Below are 15,424 nucleotides of genomic sequence, written 5' to 3'. Positions count from 1 at the left end.
TCTTTCATAAAGATTTATTTTATTCAGTTTGTTTATTTTATTTATATTTCATTTCAGCATTTCTGCTGAGATTAGATCTCTCCAAAGTAAATGAACTAAAGAAACCAATTTTGATATTTTACTAACATACCGGATTACTGCAGACGACGTGGCTATTTGATTATAGGAGAGCACTAACTATGCTCCCTTTGGTATAGAATATGAAGATGAAACCAAAACACAAGTTAAATAATTCAAATAAGGTATTAGCTATAATGGTGAATTTTGTAATTGGATGGATTCACTATCATTATAATTAGACCTGATATGATGTAGAGAAATAGAAAGTGCTAATATGTGACTATTTCAATACAAACACCTAATATACAGTGACTAATTTCAGTTTCATTGACATTTTGGTTGTGTCACAAGCCTTTAACAGCTGAGGTATTTTTGTAGCCTCTTATGTGGAGTTCTCATGTACACTAAATATAGTTTACTCTATTGTATGCAGGAGAGTTCAGAAAGCATACATAATATAATAAACACAAGAAAAATAAAATTTTATAGCCATAATCATATAAAGATTATTTGTCCTCAACATTTATGCTTGCATGTCAGAACAGGATTCAATGTGCAATTGTCTTAACACTCTTCCAGGCAAGCCACACATCCAGCGATGTGCTGATGTGAGCGGATCCACGCTGAGTTGTAGTGACCTAAATCTGAGCTGTTCTCGCCATACTGAACGTGTTACCTTTCATCCTCTGTGGCTGAGACCTTGTATGAAAAACCCTAAGAAATCTAGGCTCTCCTGTTCTGTCTGCAACTCATTAAGTCTCTCAGAAACCACGTTAGGAACCCCAGTGTGTTCCGTTACCATAACCTTTCTCTGCCTGCGGCATCTCATCTGTAAAATAAGAATAAAAAGCACCTTTTGTTTAACAAACACTTAATGTTGCTGAGACCCGGGAGCTGTCCCAGGTGCTGAAAACAGAGTACAGCCAGACACATGTTCAGTGCTCATGAGAGTTAAAAGCTGAGCTGGGAGAGATACATAATTAATATGATCATGTATTTATATAATAAAGAACTTGGTAGTGGAAAAGCATGAAAGAAAAAATAAAACAAGGAAAGAATAGAGAATCAAAACAGAAGGTACAGTTGTGGTTAGACTGGAATTCACGCCCACTGCAAAACAGTCAGGATGGCACAAGTACACTTCCGAAATAAATAACTCTAAAGTTCCAATTCTGTGCTCAGAAGAAAGAAAGTGCCTATTAAAAATAAAACTTTTAAAAAGTTTTGTTTTTTCCCAGACAACATCTAGTGGAATTGCTAACCAACTGGACTAGTTGAAGAAATGTTGAAAGGGTACCACAGAGACGCCATAGAAATTAAGAATGCAAACTGCTTTTACAGAAGATCTGAGTTTGGATTCAGGCTCCCGTGTCCTGTGACCCACAACCCCTTGTTATTTCAGCTCCAGGGGATCTACCGCCCCTACTGGCTTTCTTGGACATCGTGCTCATATATGTACACAGACACAAACACATACACACACACACACACACACACACACACACACACACATGAACACACACACACACACGTTCACTCAGAGATAATTAAAAATTAAAAAGTAGACTTTGAAAAAGAATGTTACAGAAGAATCATTTAAGGAGACAAAATAATGAGTCAGAAATTGATATTCATACACAGAAGTCAGTGCATGAGGGACAGAGTAATTAAAACAGGACTAAAATTAACATTTTCAGTCATGATTGCTCTGTAACATGAAATAATAGCAATATATGTTCACATCTGAAGTAAATATAAAACAGACAGCAAGCTAGACCAGATGGGAAGTACTAATTGGAAATATAGATTCCACAGGCTACGTATTAATACAACTAAAGAAGTAGTTAACTAGGGGTGAGTCTGGATTCTTTGACACATATTGTAAATACCAGGTGTGGTGGGAACACATGAAATGAGTGTTTTTATTTTTTAATATATCTAGATGCTGAGGACCAGGGATTCCAGAATATCTGCTTACATCCTGCTACTAGAAAAAGAGTGGCCTCATCTTTAGTGCCGATTCTTGGGAAGGTGAATAAAAAACCCGGATTATGTCTACTGGGTTTGAAGAACATGTGGACTGTGACGAGTTGGTATCCAGAGTGCCTGCAACATCCACAAAACACAGTACTGGGGAGAACAGTGAAAGACTCAAAGAAGATCACACTGTGCCTGGGCCTCCTTCTGCTGACTCTTCTACTGACAAACTTGGGCAGGTAATGTCCCCACACATTCCAGGTTCACATAAACCTTCCTCTCTTGCCATAGAGATCTCGGATCTTCCACTTTTTCAGGAGTTTCTGGAACTATCCAAATGTTTCCACGGATGTATAGGTCATTCCACATTTGCCCAGGTGTGCAAAGTCTTCCCACAGATCCTGAAAAGAAATCATACATTCTCCTCTTCCAGAAGGAGTGTTTTTTTTTATTCCATCTTTATTAAATTGGGTATTTCTTATTTACATCTCAAATGTTATTCCCGTTCCTGGTTTCCAGGCTAACATCTCCCTAGCACCTCCCACTCGCCTTCCATAGGGGTGTTCCTCTCCTGATGTGCCCCCACATTCTGCCCTTTCCCAAAAATCCCATTCACTGGGGAGTTCTGTCTTGGCAGGACCAGAGATTTCCCCTTCCGCTGGTGCAGGACTCCCAGCTGCCGAGATGGTTCTTTTCTGCGCATGTGCACACACGTGTGCTGATAAGCCCGCAAACCCTCTATTCCTCTGGGAGAACGTTGCCCTAGAGATATAACAGCCAGAATTTAGGCATCGAGGCCCTGGCAGCCTGAGAGTCCTGCAGAGGCTGACAGTCTCCACTGCCCCTTCTGTGACAATCAGTGTTGAGTGTCTGGGAATTCTGAAGTGGCTTTTGTTGTATCGACTGACTTGTTAGCAGAAATGTGAGAGCATCAGTAACCCACACAGAGGTGGCTCATATCTCACAGGTGACAGGCGTGGCACTTGTGCTTGCCCAGATGCCCTTTTATGGTGTGCATGTGTTTCTCTCCCTGTCCAAGCAGGCTTCGGTGCAGGGAAAAACCCCGTCATCTCTCTCTCCATAAAAGGATATTCAGCTCTAGTTTGAAAGTCAAACCAACAGCCATGTGTGCCGTGGAACAGCAATGAGGACAGATTCCTTTACGTATGCAAATGTATTCCGAGTGATACTTTGGATTTATAACTGTAAGATTATTACCAGCAGGTGATGAAATTAAGATTTAAATATCGTGGTCCATTTAAATGGCAGGTAAGCTTTTGGCTGGATCAGGAATCAGCACATTGTTGGGAAAATACTAACCGGGCTGTGATGACATCCCGTAATTAGTTAGGGCTTGGGGGAGGGATAATATTTCCTTTTCTACCTGCCATTTTAGCTCAAGGCAACTTTGAGGCTTCAGGGAGGACGCTCTCAGTATCAGAAGGGTTTCCATTAGAAGGAGGAGATGGTGGAAGCAGTTCTCCCAGCTCAGGGTGAGAGTCTAACTCTAGACCTGGGTAATTAGATCAACAGTTAGATCTAACTGCAGACACACAATAGGATGCAGTTCAGGCTGATTAGCCACACAAAGCCATTAGGTGGATCAATGAAAAGTCAGCATTTCTTTTCCTGAGCAGAACAATCCACACTGGAGCTGGGCGTGGGTGGCTGCAGGCTCGTGTCTCTACAGGTGCTCTCTGAGCCACCTGCAGGTATAGGATGGTATACAGTCTTTATCCCAAGCCTACAGTGAAGAGGTCCTCATCCTGTCTCCGGGCTAGAAGGAACTGAAGTTCAGGGATGTCTTTGTTCAGGTCCGCACAACAAAGGGCAGGGCAGAGAGAGATTCACTCTCGGTATGTCTGACGCTTTAAGACATCCTCAGAGACACTGCTGCAAATCTCCACCCCCAACCATTGATCCCAAAGCAAGAGTCACATCAAGATATCTAAGACTTGACTTCCACTGTGCACGGAGAAAAACTTCTGTACGAGTTGAGGTCTCTTCTGGGGTGCACAAGGAAAACCTTCCTCCAGCCCCTCCCACCAGCTCTGGGGTGGCGGGAGAGGGAGCAGGCAGGGTCCCCCCATCTTGATATTTGCAAGGCTGTTTCAGGCTCTGTCCCCACCTTCCGGGTTTAGGGTGGGTTGGGGTCTGGGGGTTTGGAGAGCCCTGCCTGGACTATCGGAGATTGAAGAACACACGGAGGGGCTCCAGGCCACGTGCGCCCTCTAGCGCCAGTCAGAGGGACGACATCTCCGTGAGATCTCACCTGTGAGTCCTGCATCCACCTCTGACCTGGGTACAGCCGTATCCCTCCAATTTGAGAGGGAAACCTGACCTTTGTAGGTCAGTGAGCGCCTAATAGGGCTACAGGAAGAGCATTTAGCTGCACAAGGTCTTGGATTGGGTCTTCAGCGCTACTTAAAGAACAAAACAGGGCATTTCGACCAACCCCTTTCTTTTTACATCAAAAACGGATAAATGGAGCCTAATTGCAGTTTCTACTTATGTATTTAATCTATCCATTTCCTCCTTTCTTTCTCTCTTTCTCCCCTTCTTTCTTTCTTTCTCTTTCTCTCTTTCTTTATTTTTTCTCTGTGTGTGAGAGATACGTATGTGTACTCATGTGTTTGAATGTGTATTGTGCAGATATGTGTGTATGTGTGATATGATGTCATAGATTTTCATTGCTTTCCTATCAGATTCTCCGCAGCAAGGTCTTTCAGTCAAAATCAGACTCATTGATATGACGAGTTCTGCTTGCCACTTTCCTCCCTGGATTCCCTAACTCTGCCGTCCCAGGCTTTAATTACAGGCAACCTCCACACCCACCCCCTCTGACTCCTCCCCGCATTTATGTGGGTTTCCAGGGGAGGGGAGTTGTACTAGGTTTCTGTGTTTCCATGGAATGTGCTTTAGTTGTGGATCCATCTCCCTGGCTTCTGTAGTGTATGTCGGATGCTCATATTTGACTGAGCGAGTGTTTTGAAATTGCAAATGAAAGATACCTAAGCCATCTCAGGCCAGGGGGCCATGGCTCTTGGTGCATTTGGAATGTAGGTGGCAGTCCTCAGCCTAATCAGTGTCTCTGATGCTGAAATTGTAACCTTTCCTTTTTCTTTTTCCGTCTTCATTTTTTTAAATCAGTGTCTATTCATTATCCACAGTGCCGGGTTGCATCAAGACAACTTCCTTTAACCATGTCATATGCTTTACCCTATCCGACCTTCCTGCTCACCCCATCCCCCAACCCCGGCCTAGTCTCCTTCCTTCTCCAGGCCTTTGTCTGCCTTCGTGACATATGGACATATTTTTTTTTCTGATCTGTTAAGAACCCATACAGATTCTGTAAAGAATTACAGGACTCACAAATGAGAAAAAAATTACAGTATTTGCTTCTTGGTGTCTGGTTGATTTTGCTTAATGCGGTGGTCTCCAGTTTTCCTACCAAAGACTTAATTCCATCCCTTTTGTGGCTGGATAAAATTCTATTGTGTATGTGTACCAGGACTTATTCAATGGTGTATTGATGGATGCAAAGGCAGATTCCACATCTTGTCTGCTGACAATGGTGCCACAGTAAGCAGGGTGTGCAGGTGTCCTCTGATGTGTTGCCCCTGAGTCCTATGGGCTCAGTGTCCAAATGCTCAGGCTGACTGCCATTCACCGAGAGGGTCTGAGCCTAAGCTGTGTGCAATCGCTTTGGATGGAGGCTTTGCATCAGATGATTCTGTGTCTGTGTGTGTGTGTGTGTGTGTGTGTGTGTGTGTGTGTTCGGTGAATGACTGTGCACCCTGCATTGGGACTCTTCATGGAGTTTATGAAAGCTATATCTGTGTTGGTGAGCATTGGAGATAGATGTTTACAGCACCCCATCCCTCTATCCCTCCTTACCCCTCTGCTTCCTTCTGCTCCTTTTCCCTTCCCCTTCTTCTTCAACTCCCCTTTCAGCCAAGATTCTTGAAATCCAGCTATCCACCCTGCTGGCCACCCAAGGCTGGCCTCATGCTTGCAATGATTCCCCTGCCTCAGCCTTCCAAATATCAAGAAGTCCTTTCCTTGGAAGAAGAGAAACAATTTCAGAGGTGCAGTTGTGGACATGGGTTGCCAGGAGAGGAGTAGACACCAGACTGTCTGACTTTGTACAAGGAAACTAGGACCAAAGCAGATAGCATTGGTGACAGTGAGGTTGGCCACTGTGCACACTCCCTGTCCCCCGCACCTTAAACCAGAGCTCTGGCAAGTCATGTTTTCTAAGGCATCAAATCATGTCAGTGGTCAGATAGAACATGGTACAGGGATCCTTGGGAACATGTAAAGCAAAAATTACTACCTAAAATTTCTAGTCTAGGAGAAGAAAGGGAACCCAGGTGGTGTGTGTGTTTGTGTGTGTGTGTGTGTGTGTGTGTGTGTGTGTGTGTGCTCATGTGTTGGGTCATAGCAGGAAACAGGGTGGATGGGTGGATTTCAAGAATCTCTGAAATTAGAGTATTTTCCTGAGCTTCTGGGTAGAGATATGGCTGTGTGGGTCTGTTTGGTATCTGATCCTTTAAATAGAGAAGGGCTTACATTGGGAGGGCCCATCCCAAGCAAAATGGACAAATACCACATGGTTTCCCTCATTTTGGGGCCCCTAAAATTCTTTAAAGATTCATTGTGCTCATAGGAAATGGAAGAGGCAGGTCTGGGGCTGGAGGGGGTTGAATAGACCTTGCTGGATGCAGAGGAAGAGGTGCTGCTCCTCTGTTAGCCGGCAGACTGGCCAGGACAGCATCAAGTGAACAGGCAAACCATGTTGTCATAACATGGGGGAACCATGGTGAATTAGGATGAAAAGCATCTCTCCTGTCCCAAGCCAGATTCCCCAGGGCCTCTGGGCCATCTCAGACACTGACTAACAAAGGCATCAATGTCAGAGCTGAGAGATCCACATCTGAAACTAGTCACATTCCTCAGTTTCCCCTCTGGAAGAAACAGATCAATTACAGTCAGGACCAGCATAGGCACAGCCTAGGTTACAGCAGCCTTTTCCAGCACCACCAGCCTTGTTAGTGAAGGTGATCTGGCACTGATGAGTGGGCTTCATTCTTGGGTTATGGTTATTCTAATACAACCAGTGTAGGAGACATCTGTTGCTGGACATAGCACCATAGGCATGGCCATGCCTGATTGGTTTCTATTAATATCATTCATTAATCACAGGCTTAAGTGGATGGAGGGTTGAAGGGTTTGTGGCTGTGGGACCACTTCCCTACTGGGGACTTGGCAGGACTTGGTCTACCCTGGAATTTCTCCAGGATCCTCCCGTTATGTCCTTTCCAATTAAGGTGTTAAATCAGAGAGAGAATGGGTCCAGGTGGTATCCTGGAGACCGTGGCTCTGACATCACGGAAGCATCGTGTGATCAGGCTGAATTAACACACACTCGATGTTCTCATGCTCTACTTCAAGCCAGTGTCCACTGCACTGAGGCCCGATGATTATTGATTAGTGAGTTAATGTAAGACTGAAAGGGGGTGGGGCTGCAGTATTGCCCTGTACAGGGCAGCCAAATGTCTTCCTGTTGGCAGAGCCCACATCGGAATGACTGCGGCTCCAGACAGAGTGCCTAGGCCTGAGAATTTAAATTATGATCCTTGAATCCCTAAGGTAATTAGCCATCTCCCAGGCCCTGGTGTTTTGTCTGATGAGTCTGCAAGTTGAATGTTTAATATGTAAGGAATGGGAACCATGAGGAATGGGAAAAAGAGAGTGTTTGCCTCCTCTGCCCACACTCTCTGATCTCAGGGAAGTTGTGGCAATGGCAGGCTGCCCTCATCTTCTCACTGAACTGGACTTCGTGGATGTTCTCAGGACCTTGGAGAGGGCCACAGACGCTGCTTTGTTCTACAGGATGTTTCTGACTCTTGAAGGTTCTGGATGAATTCCAGGTGAATGGATACCTTTACCTCACAGAGAGGGAAATCAAGAGGCTCGATTATTGCACCAGCATCTGTGGTCTGTGGGACCCGTGGGGAGGGCTCTGTCCTTTGTCAGCAGTGGTGGGGACACTGGATACTGCAGTCAGAGCCTGAGCAGTTCCTGTCCCACTCAGGGACCTCCATTCAGGTAAAGCTGGATCCCCTACTACACCAGAGGGGGAAATCAGTGAGTTTATTACACAGAGAAGGTGACTGTCACTGTTTCTGATTTGAACATGGGCATTTAGAGAGTGCTTTATACACAATTCTATGGCTTTTCAGGCCCAATTGTTCAAAAGATATAATTTACAGCAAGGTAGAAGGACAAAGGGAAGTTTAAAAATTAGGTAAAATATAGTGATTGAATATAATTGTTTTTATTTAAATATTTTTAGATTTATTTTGTTATTTTATATGTACTTGCACCTATGTGCGTGTGCTATATGCATACGGTAACCTTAGAGATCAGAAGAGGGTGTCTGATCCATTCGAACTGGACTTATGGATGGTTGTGAGCTGCCACGTGGGTGCTGGGAATGGAACTCGGGTCCTCTGCAAGAGCAGCCTTTGCTCTATAGGACTGACCCATCTCTCTAGCCCGTGACTTGTTTCTCTTCGGTGATTTTCTTTTGTAAATAAAGTTCCAAGATGGTTTTACAGTTACATCGTTTGTGTGTAGGGATGAGAGTGGATTAGTAACAGCGAGAAACCAGAGGCCATATACTTCCTGACCCTCAGTAAGGACAGTTTCAATTGTGTGCGCACGCACACACACACACACACACACACACACACACACACACACACACGCATGTGCGCGCATGCATATTGTTTGCAGATTCCCTTGGAGGCCAGAAGAGGACCTCAGGTTCCAAGAGCTGATTTATAGGCAGCTGTGAGCTGCTTAAGTGGATCCTAAGAACAGAATTTGGGTTCCTTGCGAGTTTGGAACATGCTCTTAACTGATGGGCTCTCTCTTCAGGCCCATGTGTTTCTCAGCCTCGACTGAGATATCTTTAGGAAAACGTGCACTATCTCTGCAGGCATCCTTGGCTGGGTCGGTTGTGTTGATGTTTCTGATGCTCAGCCATCAGGAGACAAAGGCTAGACCCCAGAAGATACCTTCTCTCCAGTTTATCGTCACCCTTAACTCTCCAGTTCCTCTATCCTTTCTTCTTCGAACCACAGGCACAATGCTGCTTCCTCCAGGACTATGGAGGTGTGTTCTCGTTGGTTGAGCAAGGACGTGAGGTTATGAATAAAGGTCAGCGTGACTCAGTGCCTTTTCCTGTACTACGTATGAAATATTTTGGCTGGAATTAGGGCTGGGACTGGTTCAGGTGTGTAAATTAGAGACAGCCTCAAAGTCTCTTGAGTTGAGCCTCTTTTATAACTTAGAGTCTCTCTGGGGAGCATGTCACCAACCACACCACCTTTAACCCTGATCGGATGGCTGAACACAGGCTTTGGGACCCAGATACTTCTGCAAGCTGTGAGACTGTGGAGTCAAACTGCTGTCAGGTCCTCACCTTCCCAGCTTCTGTCACATGCAGCTCTTCAGCTTGACATCACAAACTGGAGGGGAAGAGATCTGGGAACTCATTACCATGGGTGTCTTGGAAAGTTTGAGGCGAGTTCTGCATTAATTATGCCTAATTTGAATAATGAGCAAATGCTATTTATTTTCTTGGAGAGCTGCTCTGAGGGAAGCAGAGAGGCTTCTCCTACAGGAAGCCTGGTGGCCCGTGGGCCCACCGCCCATCACTTGGGGGAGGGAGGGGGAGGCAAGGGTGCTATTTTAAACTCTCTGTTATTGAAGGAAACACCCAAAACTGGAACATTGTGGGGCGATTGTCAGCTGTTTCTGTGAGAAAAGGCCTGGGATCAGCCAACGTCTTCTCCAGTCCTTTCAACGCTGCTCTCTGCCGTGCATAGGAGATGGTCTAAAATCTGCCCATCTCATCTCCCCAAATCATGAGCTCTTCTTCATTTTTTATGGGAATGAGTAGAATGGTGGTGAACTTGAGATCATGTGGCCACCTTAGTGGTCATGAGGGGGACTCTACAGGAAGAGAGGTGTTCTCACACCAAACACACAGATCTGCCTGATCTTGCCCTGGGTGCTTAAAAAGGACGGCATCTCTGCACCAAAAAGCAATGATTCCTCTGTACATATGGATATTTAAATCTGATCGGGGCTCATGATCTAGTCTAGGTAAAACAAGCAGCCTACGTGCCTTTTCTCTGTGATTTTTTTTTTTTTTTTGGAATTGGTTGCACAGAGTGACTTCATCTCTCATGTGGTACAGGAAAAAATGAGCCAGATTCCTCCATCTCTGTAATTAAATCACATACCTTCATGCCTTTGGCTGCACCCAGCAATCTTCCTTCCCAGAACTACTTGCCCATCAGTCTAGGCCAGAGTTCAGAGCCATAAACAAAAGTACAGAAGGCTCATGCCTGATTCTGTTGAGTGTGCGGCTCAAGAACTCACACATGCCGTCTCTTACGAGGCTGCACACTGGAGCTGCACACACTTAACATTATGATATTGCAGAGGATGGGAGGGGCTGTGCACACATGCCAATTTCATACTTCAGGGAGATACAGGATTTCATGTTCTTGGGGTTTCGGAGCCACCCAGACCCAACGAATGTTCTTCATGCAAACATAATGAGTCTTTAAGCAAGACTTTATAACAACGGTGTAATTGTAATATATGTGAAGAGAACCTGTGGTGGTTTGAATGTGCACTGCCCAGGAAATTGCACTATTAGGAGGTTGGCCTTCTTGGAGGAGGGGTCTCCCTTTGGGGATGAGTTCTTGAAATCCTTCTCCCAGCCATGTGGGAGACACTCTGCTCCTGGCTTCTTTTAGATGAAGATGTAGAACTCTCAGCTCCTTCTCCAGCACCATGTCTGTCTGCACACTGCCATGCCCTCTGCCTTGATGATCATGGACTGACCCTCTAAACCTGTAAGCCAGCCCTGATTACATGTTGTCCTTGGTCATGATGTCTCTTCTCAACAGTGGAAACCTAACTAAGACCCCAGACTGGATAGTTCATGGGATTGCTCAAATGTCCTTGGCACCATCACTCTTTTATCTTCTGCAATGGCCCAACCCAATCCCTATCCAGTCCAGGGTGCTCCTCCAGTCTTGGTTCTCACAGGACTCCCCTATACAAGGAACTTTCCCTCAGAGTCTCCTAGTGTCTACAATACAACTAGCCATGGCATCCTCTTCATTGATAGGGTGAAGTCTATTCTCAAAGATGGGCACCAAGTCTCCCATGTGGTTTTGTAGAGTATCAAAGCATCTCCGGGGACAGGGCACAGATTCTGAGGCTTAGAGAGACGTCTCAGCCATGAAGAACACGTGTTACTCTTGCAGAGGATCCAGGTTCTATTCCCAGCATCCATATGATGGTTCACAGTTGAACTGTTGGCCAGTTTCAGAATATCTAATGGCCTCTCTTGGCCTCTTCAGACATCAGGCTGGCACGTGGTGCACACAGTTCCATGTAGGCAGAACATTCACACATTTGATAATGTAAACACATCTGATGTTTAAAAGGTATGAGCTTTGGATTATGGGCACGAATGATGCTGAGCCTGGATACCAACAGCTCTCTTTTAAGGGGAGGAGGGACACCAGGAGTTTGGAACCCGGTGGCTGTAGGTGAGGGAGCACCATATGGTCATGTCAGTATAATGCCTCCTGGTTTGGAAGTGCTCATCTCACGGCTCTGATGGTGCCCATGAAGCAGAGGTCTCAGCACTGAGCTTGGGAACAGTCAGCACTGGGGAAGGCAGGAGGTGAATGACTATGTGTTTCTTCAAATACAATGAAAGAGGTTCTTTTCCCCATGTTTTCTGTCTTCATAGAGTTCTAAAAACCCCCGTGGTCCAGATGAACTTAATTTGAAAGTCATTACAATGAAGATGGGGGGGGGGTGTGAGCTGACAGTTCATTAAGGAAATATTTGATGAGCCAAGAAAAAAGTGTGAAAGTTAACATTATAAACACGGTTAATGATCAGGGTAGCTGCAAAAATTCATAAAAGAAAATAACAACACAACACGCAGGACCTCATCTCTGTTGGTCCAACAGGCTGTTAACAGTTTGTCCTGATTTGTCTGCGTTAAATGGTAGAGGCTCTCGGCTTGCCCACATGGCCGATGTTGTCTCTCATCTGAACTTGACAGGATAACTTTATGTTTTTGTGTAAACACATTCCTAATGCCTTAATCACTTTATCTGATGGGGGATCGGGGGTCAGGGATGAAGAGTTTTAATGAGTTTCTTCTTTAACAAGAACAACAACAACAAAAACAACAACAGCAGCAACAACAAGACCCAAAACAAACAAACAAAAAACCAACAAGTTTGTATTTTTATTAAAACCACAACAACTTCATATTCACCAGAAAAGTAAACTGGAATTTATGTTGTCTGGTGGGTACTTGTTCCTCTCTCTAGAGCGCTATTGTATTAGGGTTTCCAGAGAAACAGAAATGGCAGAATGAATACACATTGTCTTAGTTAGATTTCCATAGCTGTGCACAGACACCATAGCCAAGGTAACTCTTTTTTATTTTAAGGATTGTTTTATTTTAATGACTGATCATGTGAGGCAACAGTGAGGTCACTATGCACAGACGTGAAGGAAGCTTTATTTCTTGGTCTCTTCCTCCTTGGACAGAGTCTTGATGGTCTCCTCCTTCTTGGCCTGGAGGTGCTCCTCCCACGCATTTTTGTGCTTCCCTCGTCTTAGACCTGCGAGCCTCAGCCTGGTCAGCCAGTAGCTCCTTGTGGGCCTCCTCTGCATTCAGTTTGTGGATCTGCTCCATAAGAATCCATTGGTTTTTGAATACATTCCTTTTGACCTTCAAGTACAGGCTGTGATACATGTGGTGGTCAAACTTCTTAGATTCCCAGGATCCCCTGAGAAGCCGGTTCAGGATCCTCATCCTTCTCACCCAGGTCACCCTCTCAGGCACCCAAGTGTTGGCAGTGCCCTTTCTCTTCCGTATGACCATATGCCTGCCCTTCAAGGTGTTTTTAGGCAGCGAGCCTGAGAATGTACAGTTAAAGGCTTCCAGATGATCAGGCCATCTTCCATCAGCTTCCTGATCAGCTAACAGGAGTTGTCATTGGCAATTTTATTGGTCTCATTGGGATCCAACTTGACCTTCTTTTTAGCACAGTGGAGGACACTAGAGTCAAGCCTCTTCTGTAGCTAGAGCATGCTCATGGCTGCAGACTCAACAGCCTAGGTAACTCTTATAAAGGACAAGATTCCATTGCAGCTGGCTTACAGTTTCAGAGGTTCAGTACATTATCATCCTGGCAGGAATCATGGGAGCATCCAGGCAGACTTGGTGCTGGAGGAGCCCAAATTTCCTGATGCACAGGCAGCAGAAAGGGATTGTCTGTACCACTGAGCTTAGTTTGAGTATACTCAAATCTGAAAGTCCAGCTACCACAGTGGCACACTTCCTCCAACAAAGTCACACCAACACCAACAAGGCCACACCTAATAAAACAAGGCCACACCCACTCCAACAAGGCCACACCCACTCCAACAAGGCCACACCTACTCCAACAAGGTCACACCTTCACCAACAAGGCCACACCTACTCCAACAAGGCCACACCTACCCCAACAAGGCCACACCTCCTAATAGTATCACTCCTCATGGGTCAAGCATTCAAACACATGAGTCTATGTTGGCCCACTCCTATTCAAACCACCAAACACATCAAAAGGTAATTTGGCTTACAGGACACTGTCTGGATAATCTAACAATGGCTGTCTCATGCAATGATACTGAGAACCCCGTTGGCTGCTCAGTCTATGATGATTGATTCCTCAGCCATCTTAACCTTGTGCTGAAGGCACGTGAGTTTCCTGGAGGCATTGGTCTTCAGTCTACAATGAGATATCAGAGAAGGTGGTTCGAATATTAGCAAAGGAATGCAGCAGCCACAGGAGAGATGAACTTGCCAGTGAGAGTGAAGGCAGGCAGACAAAAATCAAAGCCTCCTTCTTTCACATTCTTAAATCTGGGTTGCCACCAGAAGGTCCCACCCACACTTAGCGCAAATCTTCCTGATTCAAATAACCTGATCAAGAAAAAGCCTCACATGAGTGCCCAGATGTGTGCATTTTAATTGAATTCAGAGCCACTCGAGTCAGCAACCAAGATTAATGATCATGTCTGCCAACTCTCTCATACAATTTATTTTTCTTGTTTGCTTTTTAATTTGGGCCCGAGATTAACCAAGCCGTGCCACTCATATTGTTTAGCCTTGAAGCATTCATCTGCATTCTCTTCTCACTAGAAATCATGAAGCACATTGTATGTTCACCCCTCTCCTGCCTGATCCCTGCCTCACCCAGGAACCAGCCAGCTTGCTGTCACTCCAGGCTCAGAGACTGGATGGCTGATAATGAGGCTTCAAGTCCAAGATCAGAGCCTGGCAAATTGACTGAAGCCTGCTACCTGGCTTGTAGATGGTGCGTTCTGCCTATATTGTCCCCAATATAGCAAGCTCTCTGGGGGTTCTCTTTAAACATAGATGCACCAAAACCACAGAGGAGGAGTCCATCTTTATGACTGAAGTCACACCCTCCAAAGTGCTGCTTGCCAATGACGTCATCTTTGGTGACATCTTCCTAGGGGTGGGGTAGGGGAGACATTTAGATCACAGCAACCTCTCCCGATGGAGATGGCTCTCCTCCAGCTTGCACCGGCATCATCAGGCTTCTGTGTGGAGGCAGCACAGGCAACCTAAGTCCAAGAATGTCCCTGTTATGTCTCCTTGGCCCAATGTCCCCTGTATCATAACCCTCAACCTGCAAGAGCTGCCCTTGTGTGCACCAGAGCTCAGCTTCCCTGATGTTAGTCACCTGGGATCTACCTCTGTCTCCTTTTAAACTCATTTGTTAGCTAAAGGATATGGGTCAGTAGGTACACTGCTTGCTGTACATGCATGGAGACCTGGGCTTGGATCCCCAGAGCCAACTTACTAGTCTAAAGTGGTAGCATGCACTCTGACCCCGGAATCAGAGAGACAGAGACCTGGGGACCGCTGAAGTTCACTGGCCACCCCAAAATCAATGATTTACTTAGGTTTATACTGCTATGAATGGACACCATAACCAAGGTAATTCTTATAAAGACAACATTTAATTGGAGTTGGGTTACAGGTTCAGAGGTTCAGTCCATTACCGTCAAGGTGGGAAAATGGCAGCATCCAATCAGGCATAGTGCAGGAGGAGCTGAGAGTTCTACATCTTCATCTGAAGGCTGCTAGGAAAATACTAGCTTTCAGGTAGCTAGGTTGAGAGTCTTAAATCCCACACCCACAGTAACACACTCACTTCAACAAGGCCACATCCACTCCAACAGGGCCATA

Source organism: Rattus norvegicus, assembly GCF_036323735.1.
Source record: "Rattus norvegicus strain BN/NHsdMcwi chromosome 3 unlocalized genomic scaffold, GRCr8 chr3_unlocalized_1, whole genome shotgun sequence".
NCBI classification, from domain to species: domain Eukaryota; kingdom Metazoa; phylum Chordata; class Mammalia; order Rodentia; family Muridae; genus Rattus; species Rattus norvegicus.
The sequence above is the reverse complement of the archived record's forward strand: the minus strand, read 5'-3'. Positions refer to the sequence as shown.